The sequence below is a fragment of the Natrix helvetica genome (genome assembly GCF_964273705.1).
Source record: "Natrix helvetica genome assembly, chromosome: 4".
NCBI lineage: Eukaryota > Metazoa > Chordata > Lepidosauria > Squamata > Natricidae > Natrix > Natrix helvetica.
In genome coordinates, this window is record NC_138550.1 from 74,484,998 (window position 1) to 74,497,077 (window position 12,080).

General features: G+C 36.1%; 1 long non-coding RNA gene across 3 annotated transcripts in view; it reads right to left on the reverse strand.

The window, feature by feature from the left end:
- Positions 1–12,080, reverse strand: part of LOC309390770 — a 100,192-nt gene that overhangs the window by 42,277 nt on the left and 45,835 nt on the right. For all 3 annotated transcript variants that reach the window (XR_014175176.1, XR_014175177.1, XR_014175178.1), the window contains exons 2-4: positions 3,021–3,165; positions 2,008–2,083; positions 1,724–1,800 (exon numbers count right to left, since the gene is read on the reverse strand). This is a non-coding gene — a long non-coding RNA (uncharacterized lncRNA). The remainder of the gene's footprint in view (positions 1–1,723; positions 1,801–2,007; positions 2,084–3,020; positions 3,166–12,080) is intronic.

Consider the following 12,080-nt stretch of genomic DNA (forward strand, 5'->3'; position numbering starts at 1 on the left):
GCTTATGGTGAAGGTGGGAAAGGGCCAAATGAAGTTGTGAGAACTGCTCTGAATATTGCTTTGTCCCACTTCCATGTCTACTCTGGTTGCCACGATTGCTTTCTCAATGTCCTCAGACCAGGAATTTCAAGTAATAGTATCTCCTTCACAATCTCCTATACCAAAGTTCCTCACAGAAAATCTCCTCTTCCACCATCCTATTGCCATCTGATTTTCAGTTTTACTGACCTATTGGAATCTCCATTCTGAAAGTCATTTGTTGTGTTTTACTGGGATGCAGGAGCTATAACTAGATCTAGATGAACATGTCAGCATAGTTTCATCTTGAAAGCTAGGCTTTCCTTTCCCTTTTCAATCATTTCTGATGTTATCTCCTTTTTTAGGTCCAGTATGTTACTATGAGTCATGGGCAGAATCAGGCACCAGGCATGAATGATAGATTTAGAGTGTCTTCCCTTGATCTTTTTCCTCCGTTCAATCATGTCTGATTCTTGGAAACTACCTGGATAAGTCCCTGCAGTTTTCTTGGCAGGGCTTTTCAGAAGTGGTTTGCCATTGCTTTTTTCTTAGGGCTGAGAGAAAGTGACTGGCCCAAGGTCATCTAGCCAGCTGTGTGCCTAAGGTGGGACTAGAACTCCATGGCTCCCTGTTTTTAGCCTGATGCCTTAATCACTACACAAAACTGCCTCTCCTTGGTCTGTCTCCTGATATGCTAGCACGGATCTCATCTACCTTCACACTTTTTTAAAAACATAAGTTACTTGGCATCCTTGACATCATTTAAAATGTTGGTGTCCTTTTAACAAATTATGTGCAAATGAAAAGAAATCTGTGCACAGCATACGGAAAACAAATGGAGAATTTGAATACATGATGGAGAAAGCAAATATAACATTGTACTATAGAAGCCTGGTAGGATCTATCTTGTGATTGGAATGTATGTTTTGTTTAAAAAAAAACCTTGACCCAGTAATAAGAGAAGGTGGGGAACATTATATGCAGATTATGACAATACTTTGCTACTATATGGAAATTAATGACACTAAGGGTGAAAAATCCTGCTAAAAGCATCCAGGGGGAAATTAAGGGGTAGAAAGACACTGTTGTAGACTTGTGCTATTGGCCACACACCAAACAGAAGATATAGATGAAAGCTTCACAAATCAGATGACAATGAAGCCTTAGAACATCATTACTATGGTAAATGGGAGATTTCAATTTCCCATATCAATTGGGGATCAAAGCAAGGGAGAGAGCCAACAGGTTCTTCAAGTGCCTTGCAGACAAATTTATCATCTGAAAGATGGAAGGGAGAACTAGGGAATCAGCTGAACTGAATTCAACATTAAGAGAGAGGAAATAGTTAAAGATATTGTAGGAATGTTTGGAGAAAGTGACAATCTGATTTTAGAAATCACCATATTGTGGGCAGAGAGAACTGGAAGTAATCTGATTGGTGTTCTGAACTGTGAGAGAGCTGACTTCAGTACGTTAAAGGAAAAAATAGGAGCAATTCCATGACACTAAATCCTGAAGAAAAAAAACAAACAGTCCAGGAGGTCTGGAAAATTGGAAAACTGAGATAATTATGGTCAATTAATTACAGACAATGAAATGAAATATACACGATAAAATCAGTTTTGGTTGCATAAAAGGCTTTCCAATAAAAAAGCACTTAAAAAAAAGAATGGAATATAAACAAAAGCACAATATTCATATTTACCATTAGAAGAGTTCATTGCTTTAGTTTTGTTGTACGCTCTCCGAGTTACTCCCTTGTGAGATGGGTAGCTATGTAAACTAAACAAATGAATAAATAAATAAAAAGCTTAGAACTTAAAAACAGGATGGAATTTAGAAGATAAATACAAAAAGGAACTTTCTTCCACCCACATTATTGATGCTTGATTATTCATTCAAGAGAGATAAATGGAAAGAGATCTGAAGATGTTTAAATGACTATTGTAATAAATTGGAAGTCAGGAAAACCTATTGCAGGATACTTACTCATAGGGAGCATTTGGAGTCAATTGTATATGATTTCTGTAGTGAACACTTCATCACATAGCAAACCCTTGTCATTCTAAATGGTATAAATGTAAATGTAATTATAATTTTATATATAACATAACACAACAGAACACAACAACACAACACAACATATGTAATATCCGTAGGTCAGGTGTAGGATGAATGTGAAGGTTTGTTCTCTGAGCTTGTGAATGTTTTGTTACCAGGCTAACGAAACAGATTTTAGGGGATGTCAGTATCAGTGTTCTTCTGTTTATAAGGGCTTCCGGTGTGGGTGTGTTAAGTAGGAATCTTATGATGGCTCAAGTCTGAATCATCAGTGAATCTTGTGAATTGGTCTTGTGATGGGTCTTATAATAAGGAAATTATATCAGGTCAGGGTCATTGGGAGGTGAATGGGGGGCATTGCACGGGTTTATTGAGGGTCAGTGCTGTCTCTGGCTGTGCAGTTGATTTGGATTCTGAGGGGTTCATAGGCTGGGTGTAGGTAAATGTGTCTGTTGATGGAATTGCTTGTGGAGTGCCAGTCTTCTATGAACTCACGAGTGTGGTGAATAGTAGTGTGACCAATGATTTTTGTATTGCTCCAATCAAACTAGTGCTGTTTGGTGTCAGTGTGGGTAGAGATTAAGGATTTAGGATCATGGTGTTTGACTGCCAGCTGGTATTTATGGATCTTGGTTTTTAATTGATGTGATGTTTGTCCTACGTAGAATTAGTTGCATTGGTTATAATTTATTTTGTCTATTACATTGCTTCTTTTATCCTTCTGTATTTTGTCTTTGGTTCTGGATAATTCCTGGCGAGAGTGATTGTGGGTTTGTGGGCTATTGTTATTCCTAGGGGTTGGAGGATTTTGTGAGATCATCAGCTCTATCAATTGTTTAAATAAAATAAATTCCATTTTTGTATTACCTATCATGCTTCACATCTTCAGGAGTTGATATAGAATATTAAATATAACACAGGAATAGACTATGTATACAAACCATATATCCCACATCAATGGAGAAATGGAGTTGTCCTGGATTCTTGGTTTTCCTGGATTTGTCTATAAGCTTTTCTCGTGGCAAATTGTTGGTCACTTTTGTTCTGTTAGCTCCATCCTGGATTTTTTTTTCCTCCATGGAGGCCCTACAATCATGGAAGACAAATAATGTTTGTATTTCAGGAAGCCAATCCACTCTTGGGAAATCTGTATGTACAAGCATGCCAGTAAGATGGATTTGTTATTTGTCTAGGTCTAAAAAGCACGCTTGGGATCTGTTTGTATCATTATGCATCACTTTGGCTAGCAGTATTCAGAAAACAGTGGACAATGTTCCCCTCTGTTTCCTAACCATACAGGTGCTGAATTGTGATCCATACATTTTCTTTGTATTAGCCAGAAGCTGGACCTTACTTCCTACAGCAAACATAATCCAAAACGATAGTATTTAAATTCTGTTGTAATGTATTTTATCATTATTTTCTTCATGCAGAATTCCAGCTTTTTTTTAAACAAAAGGCAAATAGGGATCTTTTCCTGGTATTAGAAACAAACACCTAAACTTATACCTACACCTAAACAAACACCTACACCTATATTTACACATACCCACATTCAGTAAATAAAAAGGTATAAGATATGTTTGGTTCCTTTTAAAATATTTATTTTGTTTATATCAAAATATATGTAGAGTAATACATTTTACTAAAATCTCCCTATAATTGCAATATGGTTAAATTTATAATTGATGTGGCTTGTTCATATTTATTTTCATTTTTTCTGATAATTAGATAAATTAATCAGAGAATTTAACAACAGAGTTCCCTAATCTCTCTTTGTCTTGGAAAATGGGAGACATTGAACAACAGGACCCTTTCAACACCTGTTTCAAAAAGTAAGACACCATCCCACCGCTTGATTAATTCTATCTCCCCTTCTCTTTTCTGCAAAACTGAAGCCACAAAGCTCAAGACTATCATCAACCAAGAAATTAAGTCTGTCATACACCAAGGCAAAGAGAAATCATGGTTGCTGCAAGACTATCCAACCAAGCAGTATCTCACAGCAAGGAGTTTCTTGCAGGAGTATCACACCACTTGTCATCTCAGAGCATTTGATTGATTCTCTGAGTGGTAAGTAGCAGTCTTGAGCTGTTGGCTCCTGTAAAGCAGAAGTGTTTCAAGATGACCTCCTCTAGCATCAGCTCTGAATTATTTCTGTCATGTAGATGGTAGGACATGGACTCTCCTGGCTCCTTTAAGATATTTATGTATACACTGAGCTATGCATTCTTCAGAGCTTTGAATTTGTTTTGAAAATATTTATTTATGTTGAACTTAATGCATATAATATTATTAAAACTTAAATTTAAAGATATTCAATTTTTAAAAAATTGTAAAAAAATCCAAGCAGTGTCTAAAAGGGCATTCATGAATAGTTCCTATAAGTAATCAGCAGTTTTATTTGGTATGACTTTCCTGTTTCAATAATGTGTCTTCCGGGTATAGAGTGCAGTTGTTATTCATAGGATCCAGAACAGCCCTGAAGCATCCTGGTTTTCCCCAGTCTCCTTCAACCCATCTGCTAGCTGGGGGCATGCTGAGACAATGGGAAAGCATTTAAATAATTGTGAAGACTCTCATGCCACTAAATAAAACATTTTCATTTTCAGCTATTTTTGTGCAGGATTAATTTCCTATTTTAACAAACATTTACTTTGAAACGGTGTTTTAAAGCAATACATTGTGTTATGTTTTTCATATGGAAATATTTTTTAAAATCATACAAGCGAGTTTTTTAAAATTAAAAGCAACTATTTTTAAACCAGTGAAGTTGAAAAAATGCAAGGAACAATGGTGAATTTCAGTTTAAGCCCTTTCATGACCTCAATGGTTTTGACTGAAACATCTGACTGGCCTGCACTCATTCACTGCCAAGTAATATAACAATATACTGCAAGGAAGTTTGGTTAATATTTGGTAAAACCTACTTGATAAATAATGAAAGATACAACAAAAGGGGCAGCACTGGGCAACCACAAGCCATCTAATTGCTTACGAACATTTAATGTAAAATAATTAACTGATATGGTAGCTGATGCAGTCCAAAAGCATCTGGTTGAAAATAAGCTCTTTCCATCTGTGTAGAAAGGAAACCACCCAAATAGCGGAGATCTGAAAGATCAGCTCCTAACTGACAAGGTGATTTTATACAAGAAGGAAGAACAACTTGAATGCATTAGTTTGGATTGATTACGAGAAGGCATTTGACTCCCTGCCACATGACTAGATAACCAAGTGCCTAAAAATAACATAGAAACATCAGAACCTTTGTGCAAAGTCCATGGCACAATGGAAGACACAGCTGCTGGTCAATGGTGATAAACTGGGAGAGGTTAACTTCAAGAGAGAGATCTTTCAAGAAAACTCACTCTCACTACTACTGTCTGTCAGGGCATTGATTACTCTGTCAACAATACTAAACAAATCAGCCCCTGGCTATCAAACATCAAACATATTTGCTAGTCTATACCACTTATTCATTACATTGATGGTCTGAAGTTGTTATGGAAAAAAAACTATCTGCTGATCAACGCTCTCCAAATAATTGGTGAAAACTGAAGGAATCAAGATGCCCTATGTAAATGACATCAAGGGTTTGGATGAAGATCACTAAAAATACCAAGACATTCTTTATAGTGATTAGTGTATCAAACACACTAAAGTCTGGAAGGAGATTAATACAAGTAATCCTCGTCTTATGATCACAATTAAGCCCAACCTTTCTGTTGCTAATCAAGGCAGTTGTTAAGTAAATTTTGTCCCATTTTATGACCTTTCTTGCCACAGTTATGTGAATCACTGCAGTTATTAACTTAATAACATGGTTGTTAAGTGAATCTGGCTTCCCTATTGACTTTGCTTGTCAGAAAGATGCAAAAGGGATCACATGACCCTTGGACACTTCAACCGTCATAAATATGAGTAAGTTGCAAAGCGTCTTAATTTTGATCACATGACAATGGGGATGCTTTAATGGTCATAAGTGAGAAAAATGGTCATAAATCACTTTTTTCAATGTTATAACTTTGAACAATCACTAAATATACTGTTGTAAGTCGAGGACCACCAATAGTAAATACATCAGAAGAGTGAAGAAGAACTTAAAAATCTAACTCAATGGTGGAAATATCACCAAGGCAATTGTGATCTGGACAATTTCAGTCCTATAGATATACAGATGGAATATTGGACTTGACTCAAGCTTAAGTAGAAACCCTGAGTAGGAAGACTAGAAAAATAATGACAATGAAACCTGCTCCATTTCATTGTTATACAGTACCTCGGTACAGCAGTATGGAAGAGAAAGAACTGAAGAAAATCACAAAATACAAAAACAAATAGAAATAGAATCACTGTGACAAAACAAATATAGTACCAATAATAATAGACACCTTGGGTGCAATTCCAAAACAACTGGAGCACTACTTGAACACCACTGGCATTGACAAAATCAACATCAGTCAATTGCAAAAGGGTATCTTTACTTAGAATAGTTTACTATACATCTTGTGACAGTATCTTTAATACCATCAAACAACATCTTATTGGAGGTCCTTGGAAATGACTTGTTAGGTGGATTAAAATGCCAAAACTAGTCTAAACATTTGGCTGACTGTGCAATAAATCATCATCACCATCATCATAGTATCACCATCATCATATCATCATCATCATCAGTCTTTAAATTATTATGAGCATATAATTCTTTGTTGCATATTTGCTTTTTGATAATTTGAATTGCTTGACTATTTTTATAATTTCTATATTTCTACATCTTAAATGTCACATGCCAGCTTCCTCTTATGTAACCAAGCGAAAGAAATGTATAAATATCTGCCTCACACTGTGTTCAGGGTTCCACCTTTAGGAGGACCTGTCTTCATTCAGCTGAATAAAGACATTGGCTTATCAAGACAAACCCAGACTCTTATTTTTTCACTGAGTCACACATAGACACCTGCAAAACATTCTATTGTCACACCACATTGTCACCATTTGCAATATCAATAAGAAGGCATGAAGAATACCTTAGTGTTGATTGTTACCAGAGTATCATGATTATTGAGATCTACATTTAATGATGATATAATTGCATAAGAAACAGGTTTCTCTTCTATTTTACTTATTTTCCAAACTGCACTCTGCAGAATTTCATAGGAGTCCGATAGGAGTCCATACTGAGCCAGATCGATCTATCTATCTATCTATCTGTCTGTCTGTGTGTGTGTGTGTGTTTCCTGTCTCTCAATTGTATAGCTCTGCCCTTAGCTACTAGTAAAGGCTATTCATGTTTAATGAGATGCAGAGAAGCCCTGAGAATGAATAAGCCTGATCTGAGCCTTATTCTCTGTCAGCCGGTACCCATGCTAGGCGTGTGTCCTTTGCTCCACTTACCATAGTCACCTTTATCACTTGCCATATTCTCCATAATCTCTCAGGGAAGAAATGTATGGAGAGTTTTTAAAAAATATATACATATCCTCTCCTCTCCTTTCTGCAACCAAAAAACACACCAGTATGGAATCTACAGCAAGTGCCGAGACTGTGATAAGATAGTGGGATGGCCTGATTTATGATGAATCTTTTGAAATGTTCATTAAATGAATACACATATAAAACCTTCCACATATGAGACCTGTGTAACTTTTTAACTAAGCCCAGGCGAACTACAACTGATATCAGTGAAATCATTTAGCTATCTTTTTTTAATTTTACAAAGTGTCAGTTGATAACGAACTTTGACTACATATTTAAAACATAATGAATTCTGATTATGTCTACATCCTGTAAGCAGTAAAACTAAATAGGCAGTGGGGCATGCAAAAGAGCCTGATAAACTGTCTTGTTTACTAGCATTGGTATAAATGCTCAATAATAAAACTGTGTTTTCTCATTTATTCACTGCCTGCTGAAAGCATGTTGTATGGTTTGCCATGCTAATCACGCTGTGTATGCTCACATCTGTATCACAAGGCTGGGCATCCATGACATACATGGTGCATGGCAGACCCTCCTGTGAGGTCCTTGATCTTCTCTGAGCTTGGTGGTTTACATTTCATTATCAAACTAGGTAACATCATCAGTGCTCCCAAGGACCCCACAGTTCAACCCTGAGTTACAGATTCTCTTCTATAGGTAAATTTCCTAAAAATTAGGTCACTAACATTTGGTAACAAAATATTGATTATGGGAGGTAAGTTTCTGTGTGGTGAAATTCTGTGTGGTTTTCGTTGAGGAAAAATGTTTGAAAAATGTGAAGAATTACATCATTGTAGAGCTATCAACATCAGCTAGAAGGTAGAAACACCAATAGCAAATCAACAGAATCCATTCCTAAACAGTCAGGAAATTACAGCTGTATCTACTTGGATAATATTAATTGGATGACAAAACATTCCAAAGGAAGAGCAAAAGGTGACTTGCTCCTGAATTTCTTCACTTGAAGTTCCAGAGTTATTCAGATCAAGACAATCTCTGTACCAGATCTGCACAATGAAAGTCATGGAAGGAGATATTCTCAGCAAATGGCAGCTTTTCCCCACTACAGATCTATAAAATAAATTTATATGGTTTCTTGAGGAGGATTCAAATAACGTTCCTCTTTAGACTGATAGTTCAGGTTTTTTAGGTGTAGATAGGCAGAAGTTAAGATTTTAAAAACAGAGTTCTTAATAAATGAAATAGAAGAGAAATTGAAGTTGCACAGAGGAAAGCAATTGTATTCTAGCCTTTATGTTTAGTGTAGTTGAGACACTGTCCTCTCCACAGTGAAAATCCCAAAGCACAACAATAATGTACAAAAAGAAAAGACATAGTCACAAGAATAGTTAGTTAGCATTACTGTCAAACAGAGAGCTTCCCAGAACATTTACTGGTAATTGGGATTAAAATATTACATCCATTTGTGTTAGAATGCCAAATGGCATTTAGTGGAAATAAAATTGGTTATATGTAGAACAAAAACACTGTAATAGGTATTTGATTAAAATGAAAGAATGTCATTGTAATTTAGCTGGTCTAAGGTGTGTGCCTATTATATTCTACGTATAGTTGCAGTACTGCAGTTAATATCCCCCCACCCCACCCCCACCCCCTTTGAGCTTTGCTGGATGAACGTAGTGGATGGAAGAAGAGGTGATGAGAAAAGCAGTGGCCTTTGTTGACATTACCAATTTCTCATCCATTTATGCAGTTTTGTGGAATATTTATCACCTTCAATATATTCCAGACATTCCACAAACTCTATTGCAAAGGTTAAATCTGCCCAAGTAAATTATAGCTATTGCTTAATTCATATTTTATCCCCCATCATCATCATCTCTTTTTAAATGGAGGCTGTTTTGTGTTATCACTTTGTGTACATTCAACCTCTTGATTTCTTTGGAGCAACCCAGAAAAAATCCCAGTGAATTGTACTCTTTCTTAGATTTTTTTTCCTGTGGATAAAAGAAAGAGAAGCATTCCATTATGCTGTTAATTTTCTTTTAGTGTATTGTTACTATAACTTATTTTGTTCCTGCTGTATAAGTTATCCAATTGTGTATGATAATTTTTAAATATGATACTCAGAAAACATTTTATAGCTTGTGCAGCTTTTGATTATGAATGAGTGCTATGTGATACATGCAGGAGTGTTTATTATTTATACAAAATATATAAGCAGGAAGAGTTCTCATAAATCCCTAGCTGATATTATCCTAGAGGCTTCTGACAGCTATTTCTTCTTCTATATAGAAAAGCAGAATACATAATGAAAGGAACAGGGAAAGATTTCAGAAACTGGGTGATGTTTGTGCCATATAGTATTTAAAGTCTGGCTCCAAATACATTCATTTTCAACGACATGAGGAAGGCTATTCTATCTATGTTGGTTAGCTTTGTGTTTTTCTGATTCATCCCTGTTATTTGAGAGAGAGCTCAGAAAATACCTGTCCTGTGGCTCCAGAAGCTAAGAAGCTGTTCCTCTGACCAGAATGAAGAGCACCCTCTGCTTCAAAACTTAACAAGCACCTAACAATATCGATTACAGAAGAGGCTGCTTTAGGTTGCTGTAGTCAATAGTTCTGCCTTAGCATTTACTAAACCAATTAATTATCTACATTTACCTTTTAAAGAAAAAATCATTGCTACCATTTTTTTCTTGAGGTGAGTAGCGCTTTTAACCACTGGCTAAAGTGCACCCAGTGTTAATTAGCATATTTATGATTAAGTAGATTTAGCATGCAGTAATCATTCTCTAATTCAGTAAGAACTATCTCCAGTGAATAGTGGACATTAATGACAGTTGCAAGAGCTTAGATATTACATAATCACTAATTACATTCTGCACAATTAGTGCTGACTCCTCCATGTGCATCGCTAATGGCTGATTTGTGTCATCAGCCTATTCTGTCTGTAAAGAAATATAAACACTCTGCATAATTCTCTGGTTATAGTCGCCTGGAGAAGGATGTTATTAATGAAGTTTGGGGACAACGAAGAGGTTTTCATGTCAGGACAAAAGCAAAAGGGCTTTCTTCAGTCTCAGGCAAATTTTTCCTTGATATACATGTTGTTCATTATAAACCTCAAAGCCCCACCAATTTACAGACTTTTTCCCCCAATTCAGACACATTTGGCCTCCATTGACATTTTTCAGTATGCATGTGGCAAAAAGAAAACAGAACTCCAACTGTCTAAACAGTCTATAAATATCAAAAGTAAACGTGATACAAAACTCAACTACAAAAATTTGAATGGGGGGGGGGGAGCCAGTATCATCTTCAAAAGGGATTACAAGTAATGTGAAATTGTTACAAAGAAAACGTTCACTTTTATTTAAACATTCTTAATAACAATACACATTTTTGTGTAGTCCTAAACTGGTCTAGTATGAAACCCTATCCAGTTCTATGGTGTTTACTATGTAACATGTGAGTGCACCTTAATGTGAGAAGTGCTTTGTCATTTTAATGCAAGATGATCCTTTTGAATAAGCACATTTCCCTACACTGTAATATTGGATAGTGCCCTTGCTCCATTCATCTAGAATGATGCACAGAGGATGAAAAGCCAATCTCCTAAGACAATAAGCTCACTCCAAAAGAGCCAAGAGAAAAATGTGCCCTTTATATGTAGAATGAATATCCTGAAACTATGTTACATTCAATAACATAAAACACGAGATGAAATTGGGTATCTGAATAATATGCATTATTTCAAACACAGAACTTGAGAAGCAAACATAAGCCAGAGATAGAAAACTCATATTCATGTGAGTAATCCTTGTTATTTTCTGATGTGGAAGTTAAAATATCCTCAAACATTGTTGAGATAAGTAAATGATGCAACTTAACATTGCCATAATATTTATACTTTACAAAAAGAGTACTAGATTTTGGGGAGAAATTCTACATTTAAATTTGACAAATAAAAAATAATAATATAATATAATATAAAGAAAAGAGTATCTAAGAGTTACTATTATTAAAGTAATCTGAATATAGTATTGCAGTGTGGGAATCTACCTATTTTTCAGAGTATAAGACGCACTGGAATATAAGACGCACCAAGGTTTTGAAGAGGCTTTTTTTTAAAAAAAGTAGGTAGGTAGAGAGAGAGAGGGAGAGAGAGAGAAATACAGTAGGTAGGTAGGGAAAGAGAGAGAGTAGGTAGGTAGGTAGAAGGATCGAGAGAGAGAGAAATACAGTAGGTAGGTAGGGAGAGAGAGTAGTTAGGGAGGGAGGGAGAGAGAGAGAGAGAAATACAGTAGGTAGGTAGGGAGAGAGAGTAGTTAGGGAGGGAGGGGGAGAGAGAGAGAAATACAGTAGGTAGGTAGGGAGAGAGAGTAGTTAGGTAGGTAGAGAGGGATAGAGAGAGACAGAGAGAGAGAGAAATAAGTAGGTAGGTAGGGAGAGAGAGAGAGTAGGTAGGTAGGTAGATGTTTCCAGGTGTATTTATCCATGTGCTGGCGAAGGAAATCTGACAACCTGCAGCACCTAAGACTTGTTTTTGCTGGC